Here is a 13,974-nt window from a genome sequence, read left to right as displayed (position 1 = left end):
TTAAAAAAAACCTTTTAGCCATGGTTATTAAGACAAAATAATTGCTAAAACTCTCATCCAAATGTTCTATATCTGCTATCCTTCTAGATATGATGGATCTATATGAAAGAATTTTGATTTTAAAGGAATTATATCATTATGAAACTATTTTAACTTTCTATTCTAAAATCACGTGAATCAACAAGAAGGAATATGATCATAAGATTAAGGATAAGAACAGTGGTTAGAATTAAGTTCAGTTGCGGTGAGTAAAACCAAAAATAATAAATAGCAATAAATATACAACGTTTCATTCTCTGTAGAAGAAGCTTGGAAGTTGGCATTTCAGGTGTGATAGAGGCTCTACAAAGTAATCAGGGACCTAAATTCCTTGTAGTTCTTTACTCTGTCATTCCTAGGGTGGCCCTTGTCCTCTGGTTTAAGACTGGGTGTTAGATTCAACCATCACATCTATGTTCCAGATAGTAGGAGGGAAGAAAGGGAAAAGAAAAGCCCAGTCCCTCTCTTTGAAGAAAATTTCCCAGTTATTTCTCATTTTATCTGTGCACATTCTAATCTTGAATAAATTTGGGGTTGTGTTCCTAAGGTAGAAGGAGAAACTGGATGTTGAGGCAAGCAGTTAGAAGTCTCTGGCATAGAGACAAATATATTTCTTCAAATAAAGTAATTAGGTCTAATATTGATTACTAATAAGTTAAAAATTACTGGCAAAGATCCTTAATTGTACTGTGGATTTAATTCTCTTTAAATGCTTGCTTTCTCTATGTAAAGAATATTGCTGTCACCTATAACCAAAAAGACTAGTTCATGGTCAGTTATCAGGAAACTCAGTCATTTGTAGTATTATTTAAGGTCTCTGTTTCACTGAGAAGAGAAGCATCTCAGTAATTTCTAAGATAAATTTGTGAATGCATTCATTCATTCTATCATTCATACAATAAACACTGAATGTCTAGGTAATAGGGAAAAAAAGATTTTTGACTTTAAAGAGTTCAGGGTCTAGTGGAGAAAGATAGTCATGAAAAGTTTAAATTGTAAGAAAGTATTATAGGTATGGTTTAAAAAGTATGTATCAGACATTGTTTTTTTTTTGTGTGTGTGTGTTGATTTTTTTTTTTTTTTTTTTTTGAGACAGTCTCGCCCTATTGCCCAGGCTAGAATGTCACGGCATCAGCCTAGCCCACAGCAACCTTAAACTCCTGGGCTCAAGCAATCCTCCTGCCTCAGCCTCCCAAGTAGCTGAGAGTACAGGCACACGCCACTACACCTGGATAATATTTTGTTTCTATTTTTAGTTGCCTGGATAATTTTTTCTATTTTTAGTAGAGACAGGGTCTCACTCTTGCTCAGGTTGGTCTTGAGCTCCTGACCTCAAGCGATCCTCCTGCCTTGGCCTCCCAGAGTGCTAGGATTACAGGTGCCAGCCACTGTGCCCGGCCTGTACCAGGTATTGTGGGCACAGTAGAGAGATACCAATTCTACAAAAGAGAGATTATAGGGTATGTTTCCAAAGTAAGGTATAAATTGATAGAAGTCAGTTAAAAATGATTATACAATTTTAAATACACTAAAGGGTATAGAGGATACACAATGAACACCCATTTACCCACCATCAACCTCCGAAATAAGATATTTTGAGTATAATTATAGTATACTATTCTGATTAAAAATAATCCTAAAACCTGGATTTCGGTATTAATTTGAAATTATTAGCAATGATGCATGTAGGTATAAACATCATAAACTAATAATCCACAAAGAGGTTGTTATTGGCGTCAAATTAAAGAATTTAAAAGTAGTCAGAATTTTCCTGAAATAGGAAAAGTGGTAGACAAAGTGTTAGGAATCTTTTTTTTTTTTTTTTGAGACAGAGTCTCTCTCTGTCGCCCTAGGTTGGAGTGCAGTAGCAACAAATTGTACACTTTAAATATATACGTTTATTATATGTCAATTATATCTCACGAAGCTGTTAAAAAGAACAAAATCAACATCCAAGCAAGTTCAATAGATCTTCCTTCCCATTGTATTTATGCAATTAATTTGTTGAAGGAACTTGGTAGTTTGCCCTGTAGAGTCTCCCACATTCTGGATTTCATTCTGATTTCATCATAGCTCACTGCAACCTCCAATTCCTGGGCTCAAGCAATCCTCCTGCTTTAGCCCTCCTAGTAGCTGGGACTACAGGCACATGCCACCAAGCCTGGCTAAGTTTTCTATTTTTAGTAGAGACAGGGTCTCTCTCTTGTTCAGGCTGGTCTTGAACTCACCACCTTAAGCGATCCTCTTACCTCTGCATCCCAGAGTGCTGGGATTGTAAGTGTGAGTCATGGCACCCAGTCAGGAATCTTATAATACATTCTAAAGCGATAGCATTTGTCATTTAATATTTCTCATTTACTTTTTACATTAGATAGACTCTCATAGAACTTAGACCTAAATCTTTTTTCAGATTTGCAGCTTATTTTTATGTGGCAAATGGAACAGGGACTAAAAAAAAAAATGTCTTGAAGGGGGAGCGACAGGGTGTGGTGGAGACAGAGGGCATAGATTTCCCTTGATTCAGAAGAGGAAAGTAGTAATTATCCTCCCTTTACTATGAAAGTATTATATCTGTAACTTTTGAAAGTTGCTTTTCTGCAAAACATATATATTTAAGGAATGTTTCTTATATATCCAAAACCTAGAATTTACTACGCCTGTGGCAAATACTTCAAGGGAATTTGGGGTTTACTGCCAAAGTTGTGTTTGGAAGACTGTGTTTGGTGTAGGGAAAGCTTCAGGAAGGGAAGAACTCTGCTAAAATGGCTGATACCACATCTACACTGAGACAGCTCCCTCTTTGACTAGTTTCTTTACATTGTTAAAAAATAAAGTTCCTTTTCAACAGAGTTCCTTTACATTGTTAAAAAATTAATATAATTCAGATCAATTGGCAAACTAGGCTGACAAAGGAAGACTCCCTACCTTTCCAAAAATATAAAAATGCTGAATTATTAACTATTAAACATGTTGAATTAAATAATTATTAAAGTTATTAACTTTAAAAATTGAGAAAATATATTTCACCAAGCTTGAAAGCAAGAAAGGGAAATCTCCAGATTTTAGATAAAGGAAAACAGAAAAACAGAGAATTAGAGGGAGCTGAGGGCAAGTACATGCTGAAGACTGATGGATCACAAGGGTACTGGAAACATGCTGTGAGACTCAAAAACTAAAAAGGAATAGAATACAGTATTGACATGTGTGATAACATGGATAAATCTCAAAATAATCATGCTGAGTGAAAAAAGCAACACAAAAAAGAATATATGCTTTATGATTCCATTTATAGAAAACTCTGGAAAATGCAACTATTAATATAGTGACAGCAGATCAGTGGTTGCCTGTGGATGAGGGAGATGAGGCAGAGTAGGAGGCAGGAATAAAAAAGGGGCACAAGAAAACTTTTTGGGCTGATGGATACATTCACTATCTTGACTGTGGTGATGGTTTTACAGGTGTATACATATGTCAGAACTTGTCAAATTGTACACTTTAAATATATACGTTTATTATATGTCATTTATATCTCACGAAGCTGTTCAAAAGAACAAAATCAACATCCAAGCAAGTTCAATAGATCTTCCTTCCCATTGTATTTATGCAATTAATTTGTTGAAGGAACTTGGTAGTTTGCCCTGTAGAGTCTCCCACATTCTGGATTTCATTGATCATGAAGTGCTCGTCTCATGCAAAGGTGACTTACATAGGGCACAGGATTTAAGTCAAAGTAAAAAACAAAGTGTAGTGATGGGTTCTCAGGCATCAGATAACCTAGCCAGGTAAGGATTTTTGGGGAGTGGTAAAGTTCCTTTAGAAGCCCTCTAAAATCTTACCAAATAGGCACCTCCCCATCCCATTGGAAATGTATTCTTGGAAAAGTCATATAATGCAACTATAGCTCTTTCTTCTGTACCACGAATGGAAAAATTTAGCTTTGGCTGCGAGTAATAAAAAGGCAAAATCAAACCTTCTTAAACAGCTAAGAAAATTTATTGGCTCAGAGAAGTTACTAAATCCAGAGGAAGGGGTAGGCTTGAAACTGGGTTTGAGCTCTTTCCTTATGTGTCAGCTTCATCTTCAGGCTGGCTTCCTTCACTAGCAAAGTGGCTGTAGTAACTATAGGACTCACATCCATCCATCACACCAGAGTAAGAAAAAGAACATTCTTCATTTCCCAGCAAACACAAGTCCTGACTTTCCATATGATTGGAACCAATTTAGACTTACGTCAGTGCCCATGAATAAATAGGTCAAGTGGGGACGGGATTAAGCTGATTATTGTGCATCAGTCAGGGCCCACACCTGGAGATGGACCTAATCAAATACTTGGCTGCCTCATAATTGCAGAGGAACACAACCCCAAACGTATACTGGGAATCAATCAATAGAATGTCCATTATAAAAGCAGTATGATATTCTACACCATTAGATACCACAATTTAAACTCTTCCATTATTGTTCAATGTTTAACTTGTTTCCAGTTTTTTGATATTCTATTATAAACTGGGAGTTGCAGACCTAAGTAAGGGAATCAAGACTGTAAGGTACAATATGGAATGTAGAGACTGGCAAAAGAGAGAATGCATGTCCTGTAGCTGATGGTTGCCATGTGAGAATGTAAACCCACTGATACCAAACCTACCACTTTTTAAAGAGAAGCCCAGAATACATGTGAAATATTCTGGTTTTTAACTTTGGCTAATCTTTTTTTCTATGCATTATGCAGGCCAAACAAAACATATTTGTAGGTTAGATTTGGACCTGGGCCACCAGTTTCTGTAGTGTTATGAATCATGTTAGAATATTTTATAGCACCTTCTCTCAAAGTGAGAGCTTCAGTCCTTTCATGGACCAGGGTTGCCAGGATATGCTTACTGCAAATGAAGCCACAGTGGAGAGAGAAGTGAGCAGCATGCATTATACGAAGAATGTTTTGTTATTAATTCTTTGGCATGTGTTTAGAATTGTTTTCCTGGTGGTGAGGATGAGTTTGCACCAAATCACCTTCATTGGCTCTTATCTAGGTTCTCTTGTGACTTGTCTCTTATCTAGGTTCTCTTGTGACTTGTCTTTTATCTAGGTTCTACTGTGAGGAAAAGTTCAGTATTACAGAATGATTCCTGCTGATTAGAGGTGTGATATGCGGCCTTGCGACAGGGTTTTTCTTTTCCTTGTAGCAAGTTGGCACATGGATTGATCCTACCATAGTGATTTAGATGTCATGTTCCCCTTTAATAGAAAAATTAGCAATGGCCAATGGCAGCCACTATTATTGCTTTCAAAGACATACAGAACTGAATTTGGGGAACATAAAACCTGTTTTGGGTTCATCATTACAAATTTTTTTTCTTTTCTTTTTTGGCTAAGTTTCTTATTGAATGCCCATAATTACTTCAGCATTGCCCTTTTTGTCAAAGTGCTTCACTCCAGTTAGAATACACAAGAAGGCAGAAATTGTGGCTTTTCATCTGTTGACTTCCTCGTGGTACCCAGTATAACTTTAATAGCACTTTATTTAGTAGTGGCTCAGTACTTACTTGTTGGCATATTTATTAAAATCTTGTACATCTCACAAATCAACAGGTGATTTGTGTTATTCTAATTCTAACTTTATGAAATATCATCAAAACTTTCAGCATTTATTGTCAGGCCCAAGGCAAGGGAGGCTCTTGGGATAGATGTTAAAATACTACCTTCTGGGAAGGAGCCCAGCAGGTAGGGGAAACAAAATAGATAGTTGCAACACTCTTGATATGTCTAGACATTAACATTAGGGAAAGGAAAAAAAACGAATGTGGGAGGGAGGGCCCTTTGGACAAATGTCATATTTCTCAGAGTAGCTTTTGGATATGGGTGGGGAAATGAGGGCAGGGGAATTGAAGTGGGATAGAAAGGAGGATTTTAAACTAAAGAAGTCATTCTAGAGTTCAAATCACTGGACATACAGGTAACTCTTGCTGCATTATATTCACTTATACATGCAATCACATTTATTGAGTACTTCCTCTGATTCAGGCACGATGCATTGTGGAAGATACGCACATGCACGAAGCAGGTCCTCAAGGACAATAGAGCGGGAATAAAATACTGCACAGGTTAACAAAGATAAGCTTGAATATATTAGGTGCTCCAAACCTACAGAAACTAAGTGCTAAGGAGATTCAGAAAATTTACAGGTCATTTCTGGTTGCAGGATCTAAGATGAATATCCACAGTTTAAACAAGGATCAATACAATATTTGTAGCGAAAAAGAGTTGGATGATTTTAACGTTATTTAGTTTGTACCCCAAAATCTAAGACCCCATAAGATAAAAAGGTGAAAACGAGGGCACATTTTCTTCATGTAAATACACAACAGCGCTTAGCGCTTTCCTGTTCATTCCTCGCCTATTTCCCCCACAATGCCCCTGAGTCTCACAGAACGAATTAACAAGGGAGCACCTCATAAGCACACAGACACCTTGAAAGAACAGAAAAGAGTGGTGACAAACTTCGTGCTCTTTAAGCTGACTTCCTGAATATTACTGAGCATTAAGAATGAAAATATGAAAACCAGATTTGTGGGCAAGAAAATAATTTTCCCCAATTCAGAATTATCTTCGAACTCAGGAACCGCTCGGCAGACTCGCCTCCCTCCCCCCGCGCGGGAGGCCCTCAGGGGCCGCGAGCACTCAAGCCCGGCGCGGCCCCGGCGCTAACAACTCTGCTTCTGTCAGGTCCTCACTCCCCGGCTCCCCGCCCAACTGCGGCCGGGAGCGGGCGTGCACGCGCTTGTGCGCCGCCGCCGCTGGGCAGAGAAGGCGCCTCCGCCCTTCGGAGCGCGCACGCCGCACTGAGGGGCCTGGACGCGCGCGTTCTCGACTCGCCGCTGCCTCCTCCTCCTCCCGCTGCTCGGCCCGCCCCCTCCCTCGCCTCTTCCTGCCAGGCCGGCCCTCTCCCCTCCCCTCTATGTTCCCTCCGCCCTCCCAGGGCTCTGGCGGCGGCGGAGTGAACGGGACAGGCCCGGCCTCAAAGCGCGGGGCGGCGGGTGGGAAGCTGGCGCTTGAAGGAGTTGTTCCGGCAGCGCCTGCGGAGACGTGAGGAGGTGAGGCGAGGGCGGCCTCCTAGGGTTCCGAGGGCGTCCCGGCGTCCCGGAGACGCGGGCCGGGCTTGCCCCGAGGTGTTGGCGCCGGGGCTGAGCCTGGGAAGGGTTGAGGTGGGGCCCCGGCCCGGGACCGGGATGCGGGAGGATCGCGGGCAGGAGGGCACAGGGCGGTTTCAGAACTGTCGGCCGCCTCATGGACGCCGCGGTTCTCCTCGGTGGCCGCTCCCCGCGGCCGGGGCGGGCGGGGTCGGCGCCCTTACCTGGGGGCGGAGTAGTGGCTTCGGCGGCCGCTGCCTCCAGCTGTGCCCTCCTGACATTACTGCCGCCTCCGCTGCTGCCGCTGGCTGCTACGCTGTGGCTGCTGTCGGCTTTGGCTTCGCAGTCTCAGCAGCCCTGCGTCCGGGGGGCGTGTGGTTAGGGTATTAACCCACACGCAAGCTTCTGTTCGTGACCGAGTCTCTCCCTCGCTCTTCCCCTTCCTCCGCTGAGCACTTTGCTTGGCTCCTGCTGTATTGATGCTTGTGGTTTTGCAGTCTGGGATGGGCTTCATCCTGGGCAGATCTCTACCTGCAATGAATGCCTCGCGTCAAAAGTTGACCGCCTGGGCCATGACAAACACCTCCCCCCCACGCCCAGGTTGTGGGTGCTCAGTGTCCTAATAACTGAGTCAAAGTTTCTGAGACTGGACTAGTATTTTGCACTGGTCGCCAACGGTGCAGGGTTGGGCAGTGCGTCCAGCATGTGGAAAGGGCTCACCGGCCCCCGGGAGGTGGCCGGGTGCAAGGGGCTGAACTGACAAGAGTTCATTTCTGATCCTAGGACAATGTGTCCAGGTGATTGTGTATTCTCCTTGGACCTTTCAGATAGGGTTAACTTAGAAAGTGTACTAAAATTTAGGTGGTCACTCGCAGAGTTGATGGTTTCATGCAAGTGAACTGAATTGCCAACCTCATTACACTAATGGTAAGATGAACTTTTGCTTGCTTGACAGATTTAAGCGCAGTTTGGAAACTGATTTCAAGGCCTGCATTTTTGGCATTGGAAAGCTTAGGGATTTTTAATACATTTAACTTTTCTCATGTACGGTGGGAGGTAAGTAGTTGCTTGTTAAAATTCTGAAAATACAGTTTCATGAAAACCTTCTGACTTTTCTCACAGTAATGTTTATATCTGGCATCTTACGCATTTGTGTAGAATATCCAGTAGTTATGATGTCAGAAGATACGGACATGAAGTTTGCTTGTGGTCAAATTAGAAGTGAAGTTGGTCCATGGAAAATATTGGTTCACAAGCTGCTAGCACTGGAAAACTGGCCTGTGATCCATTATCTCAGTAGAGCGTCCCTTATGAAACTGACAATATGAACTTAATTTATACATTATCATCAAATTGTGTTAAATGGTCTCCTGCTTGGGAGTTTAGCTGAGACTTTGAGTTACATTGGTGTCTATACTAAATCAGTTCAAGGTATGCTTTGATATTATATATTATTAAATCATCTGGGGAGAAGTAGGTAAAGTAGGGCAGAGTTTATATGTGAATATATTATATAGTCTACATTGTACTGTTGAAAGCTGGAAACAAGATAGTAAGTCTCCATACTGTTGGGGCATTTAGAGAATATACAAACCAACCTAAAAAAGGGGTATGTATTCCATACTGTAAATGTATGAAGTTTTTTTTTTTGACCTGAGTTATTTGATGGGAATTTCTGTTATAGTTGTGATGTTCTCAAAATTTTTTGTTTTTTGATAATTGTTTCATGATATAGATAATTTTTTTTACTTAATACTTATAACATTCTTTCTTTGAATGACATAATTTTATTAGGCATAGGAAACAGGAGTTTTCATGTTTATCAGCTCACCAGTTCTAAACTTGTGACTTTTAAAAATTGTACTTAAAATTTTTTTCTTTGCCTTAACCCAAACTTGAAATTGGTCACTATATATTTATTTGAACTCCCAGATGATACAGTAGTAAAGCTGAAAGCCCTTTTATCCATTCTTTCGGAGTAGTCAAAAGAGGGAATTCTGTTGTGCCAAGTAAAAATATTACATGGGGGAGATAGCCAGGTTCAAGAGATTGACTTTGAAGACAGTAGTAGCTAAGGAGTAAAAATTTTTTGTTTTGAGGGTGTAGAACTGGGACTGCATTCCAGCCTACTATTGTCTTCAAGTGGTGTGGGGATGGTTATGACTGGATAGAGGGTGTTTGGAGAATGAAGTCCATACTATAGTCTATGGGATTCCCAGGCACAGAACTTTTTTGCTTATGTGTCACAAGTTTTAGTATATTGCTACATGTTTATAACTCTTGCCTTATATAAATGAGTTAGCTGTGCGTTCTGAGGATGACAAGCAGCCCAATGCTATTCCAGCTGCTGGTATTTCAAAGACAGCTCAGGGATTTCTCATGGAGATAGTCTAATGAGCATTTGCCACGACAAACGGGAGGCAGGAAGTACAGACTTGAGCTTGAATTATGGTAAAACATGATTTTTTAAGGAGAATTTTGACATTGAGATTATAGACAAAGACATTACTTTACTCCTGACTTTTCAGAATGGGGAATAATTTTGACTTTATAGTCAGTATTTGAATTGGGTGTAAGGATGTGAACATCAATGGACCATAATGAGGAAGAGTTACGGAATTAAACAAAACTTGCATCTCAACATTCTACTTTGTATGCTTCATTTACTTCCCACACTGCTGTTATTCAACAGATAGACACCATAATTGTTTGAGTATAGCATGTTTATGCTCATGTTGACTCTTTTTTTGGTCATCTTTTGGTGGTTTTTGGTGTAATTTTTGGGGATTTTCCTGGGAAACTTCTAGGGATATAATCAGTTGATTTAGAGTTAGATTTGGGGTAAGATTATTAGTGTACTTGAAATTCTGAGCTGTCTTGTTTTTTGAATAGCCTTAAAAATAGAAAATACAATTCTGTATAAATACTCATGAAAAATCTGGTTACAGGCTGTGTTGTGATAGACATAGTACAACCAAAAATATATTCAGGAAACTTCTCTCCTCATCAAGTTTAGTAAGCTTAAATAAGAAGTAAGAAAATAAGAAAGTTTTTTTCAATAAAAGCCTGATTTTCCCAGAATATCAAGTCTAACAACTGTTTGCTGTGTTATTTTTCTCCTTGTCTATTTGAAATTCAACATGTCCATAGTCCACAGCAAAAATTTAGTTCTAGTAAGGGATTCTTAGTAATGGAGGTCCCATTGAGGGATGCAAGCTTGTGCTAGGGAATTTGGGAAACATCAGGCATGGAAATTTACTTTTTATTGCTCTGGTTTTTCTCTGTACCTTGATTTTCAGTAGGGTGGGGGCATGGGCACAAATACCAGAAATACCTGGATTTTTTTTTCATACTATAAATTTTCTCTGCTCTCATTCCCCCGCTTTGTTAAGGTAGCCATTGCTACTAGTAGGAGTGTGTTGTATCCTTTTAAGTGTGTGGGGCTGAACAAAGGCTGAGAACCTCAGCCTTTGGCAATATCCCTTAAATCATTTTTGTACTCCTTGTAATTTGCCTTTTGGTGATATCAACAGGCATTTATTACTCCCGCTCCAACTAGGGTCTCACCCTGTTGCCCAGGCTGGAGTACAGTGGTGCAATCATAGCTCACTGCAGCCTTGAACTCCTGGGCTCAAGCAATCCTCCTACCTCAGCCTCCAGAGTAGCTTGGACTTCAGGCACACGTCACCATGCCCGGCTAATTTTTAAAATTTTTTGTAGAGATAGGGTCTTGCTATGTTGCCCAGGCTAATCTCAAACTCCTGGCCTCAAGTGATCCTCCCACCTTGGCCTCCCAAAGTGCTGGGATTACAGTCATGAACCACTGTGCCTAGCCCTGGTACTCTCATTTTTGGAGAGAAATTGTGGTAAAGAGACTAAATATGTAACCAAAATTGAGATTTATTGAATTATGTAGTTTACATGGAAGAGACTAGGGAGTTGTTTAGCTGAATATTTATTAAACTCTTTTGACTGTGACCCACAGTAAGAAGTAAATTTTATATCTTGATTCAGCATGCATACATACACATAAAGTTGAAAGGAAAGTTTGGTTAAAGAATACTTATCTTTTCAGGGCCATGCTGAGTTGGCTCATAATGGCTTATGAGAGCAATTGTGCGTATCTCTTCCCTTCTAGCTTTACAGATGTTCAATGACATGATGTTGATAGCTTGAAATTGGTCACAGTGGGAGTATTTATACTAGGGAAATCAGCAAATGGTACATTCATCCCTCTGCAAACCACCATAGCTAATTGTTAAACATGTATAAGAACACCATTGCTTATAACACACTTTAATATATTATTTTCATTTCATTTAAAAAAATGCTGGGTTTTGACCCCCAAATTAATTTACATCCAGCTAAGAGATAATAGCATGTAGTTAAAAAAACAAATTGCTTTAGCCCACCCTCCCGACTTTCCAGATGAACAGACTAAAAGCCTGAATCAAAGGTCATATCGCTAGTTATTAGCAAAGCCAGGGCTCTGGACTCCTAATCTGGAGTTGTTTCCAGTAGGCTTCTCTTCTTTCCTAAACTGAGCCATTCATTTAATTCAGTTGGAGTGCTTAATATGTGCAAAGCATTGTGTTAAAATAGTTTGAATAGAGATGAATAAGGCACGGACCTTGACCCTGAGGACTTTATGCTTAGGTAGGGGATTAAATATGGAAACAAAGATAATGAACGTCTGAAAGTAATGGGTGGTAAAGAGATAAAGATAAGGTACTGTAAGAGTTTAGAGAGGAGCAAGAGATTACTCTTAGTTGTAAAGATAAGAGAAGAGGTCACATTTGAATTATGCTTTGAAGAAGGGTAGAATTTGGACATGTGGAAATAGGACAATTAGTACGTAGAGAAAGGCCTTTTTAGTCCAGGGACTAGGGGACAGTGTGATCAGAGGTACAGGGAAAAATGAATAATGAAATAGCTAGGCAAGAAAGAGTGAGTTAGCACCAGATGGTTAAGAGCCTGGAATGCCAGTTTTCCTCTCTGGTTTTCAGCTTATCTTTCATTTTTGACTGTGGAAACATCTAGTACTTTTTAACATTAAACAAGCTTTATATGCTGTGGTCCTGATTTAAATATGACCCAGAGAACACTTAAGTACCCTTAGAGTAAAAGCTGAAGGGAGAAATTATTAGTATTAGAGAAACAACCTTGAGTCTACCAACCCTAAAACTGTTGGAAAGGGAAATTTTTGTCTTTTTTGTGAAGAGATACAGTGTTTTTTTGCTTTGGCAAATGGAGAGCATTAAGTTGGGTGTAGCAGAAGAGGAAGCAGTTTTGAAAGTCTTTTCAAAGGGCCTTCTAAAATGTAATTTCTATATGACTGGATCTTAATTTTCAGAGGCAGGTCTAGTTTAGGCAGAAAGGTAGTTTATATAGATCCACAAACGAGTGGAGTAGCTTTCAGAATTTAGGGCAGCAAAGCAGGGTATTTCATACCAAATTCAGTTGTGAGGGATTGATAGATTTTTTTTTTACTCCAAGAACTCCCTTGGATTTTAGCAAGGGAGTTGCTTTGAAGTCCTGGTTGGAGCTTTCCTTGTTCCGCAGGAGAATTAGGTGACTAGAAATGAAGATAAATGATAGCAAGTTGTGTATGTTAATCAAATTGAAGCAGTGGTGGTGGCAGTTTTCAAGTTTTTCTGTTTGCTGATCATTTCGCACTCACTGCTTCTAATTAAAATGATGTAAAGTTGATTTGAAGAAACCTTGCTTCCTTGATCGCCTAGTTCTGTAAAGGTAAAAACCTTCTTAGAGTGTTGCCCAGGTAACAACACATACAGAGACTGTTTAATAGCTCATCTCTGAAGTGTATGGAAAATTTTGGAAATGTTGGTAATGAAGTTGCTATAGTAAATAACTACTTGGTTGGTAAAAAGCTGGGATGATTGGGTAAAAAACTTCTGGATGATTGATAAACAATTTTTGGAATGAGCCTTGGTTCTAAAATAAATATGAATTTTGTCATTGCCATGCTGTTATATTCATTTATTTAAGCTTCTGGTATGTAAACTATGTTGTCCTGACATTTTAGAAGGTTTTAGCAGTTTTACATGAATTGGTCCACAAGATAACACACCCCAAACAGCATAAGATTTCAGATGTGGCGTGCCCCAGGTGGCTCACACTAGTTGAGTGATGTAGGTAATCACGTCAAGCACAGGGTGTTTTGTTTTTCCCTTCTTTTTGAGACATGTTGAGTTTCACAAATTGAGGTTATTATTATAGAATCTTTCCAAATTTTTTACCATTTTTTTTGTGGTGAGAAGAGTGATGTTAATGCCTTTAATTTAAACTATGTAAACATTTCTAAAGGTATAGACACACAGATGTGTGTGTATGTATGTGAATATATACATACATACCATTAGTCATTACAATTTGTGGTGAAAATTCAGCCCCCTGGCAAATGACTGAAAACAAGTGGTCTGGCTCTCTGAAGACTACCATGTGAAGTATTCACAAATATGAAAGTAGTGCAAGCCCAAGGGGGTTTTCCTTTCCAGAAAAGGAGCACATTTTAAAAGGCAAGTATAGAATTCATTCACATACCAGTGAAGAATTTCTCAACATCTCCCTTACCCCACATATATACGCATATTCTGCCCTCATTATCAGCAGTAAGCCAAATTACAGGACTTTTAAAATTAGACTTACACTATAGGGGATGCAAATAAGAAACACTATTTTTAGAAAAAATACAGACCTGTGGTTTCGTTTTGAAGGTTTAAGAGATATTTATCACTAGTTTTTGATCAATTGCGTGGAGCGTTTATTATGTGCTTGTTGTAGCTGTCAT

At 39.6% G+C, this 13,974-nt stretch overlaps 1 protein-coding gene across 3 annotated transcripts in view; it reads left to right on the top strand.

Annotated features, from left to right (window-relative positions):
- Positions 1-6,980: 6,980 nt before the first annotated feature.
- Positions 6,981-13,974, top strand: part of RABGAP1L (RAB GTPase activating protein 1 like) — a 646,139-nt gene continuing 639,145 nt past the window's right edge. For all 3 annotated transcript variants that reach the window (XM_045547315.1, XM_045547314.1, XM_045547316.1), the window contains exon 1: positions 6,981-7,127. The gene's annotated coding sequence lies outside the window, so the exon portion shown is untranslated. The remainder of the gene's footprint in view (positions 7,128-13,974) is intronic.

This window comes from Lemur catta, chromosome 3, assembly GCF_020740605.2.
Source record: "Lemur catta isolate mLemCat1 chromosome 3, mLemCat1.pri, whole genome shotgun sequence".
In the NCBI taxonomy this organism is placed as follows: domain Eukaryota; kingdom Metazoa; phylum Chordata; class Mammalia; order Primates; family Lemuridae; genus Lemur; species Lemur catta.
This window is presented reverse-complemented; position numbering and strand designations above follow the sequence as displayed.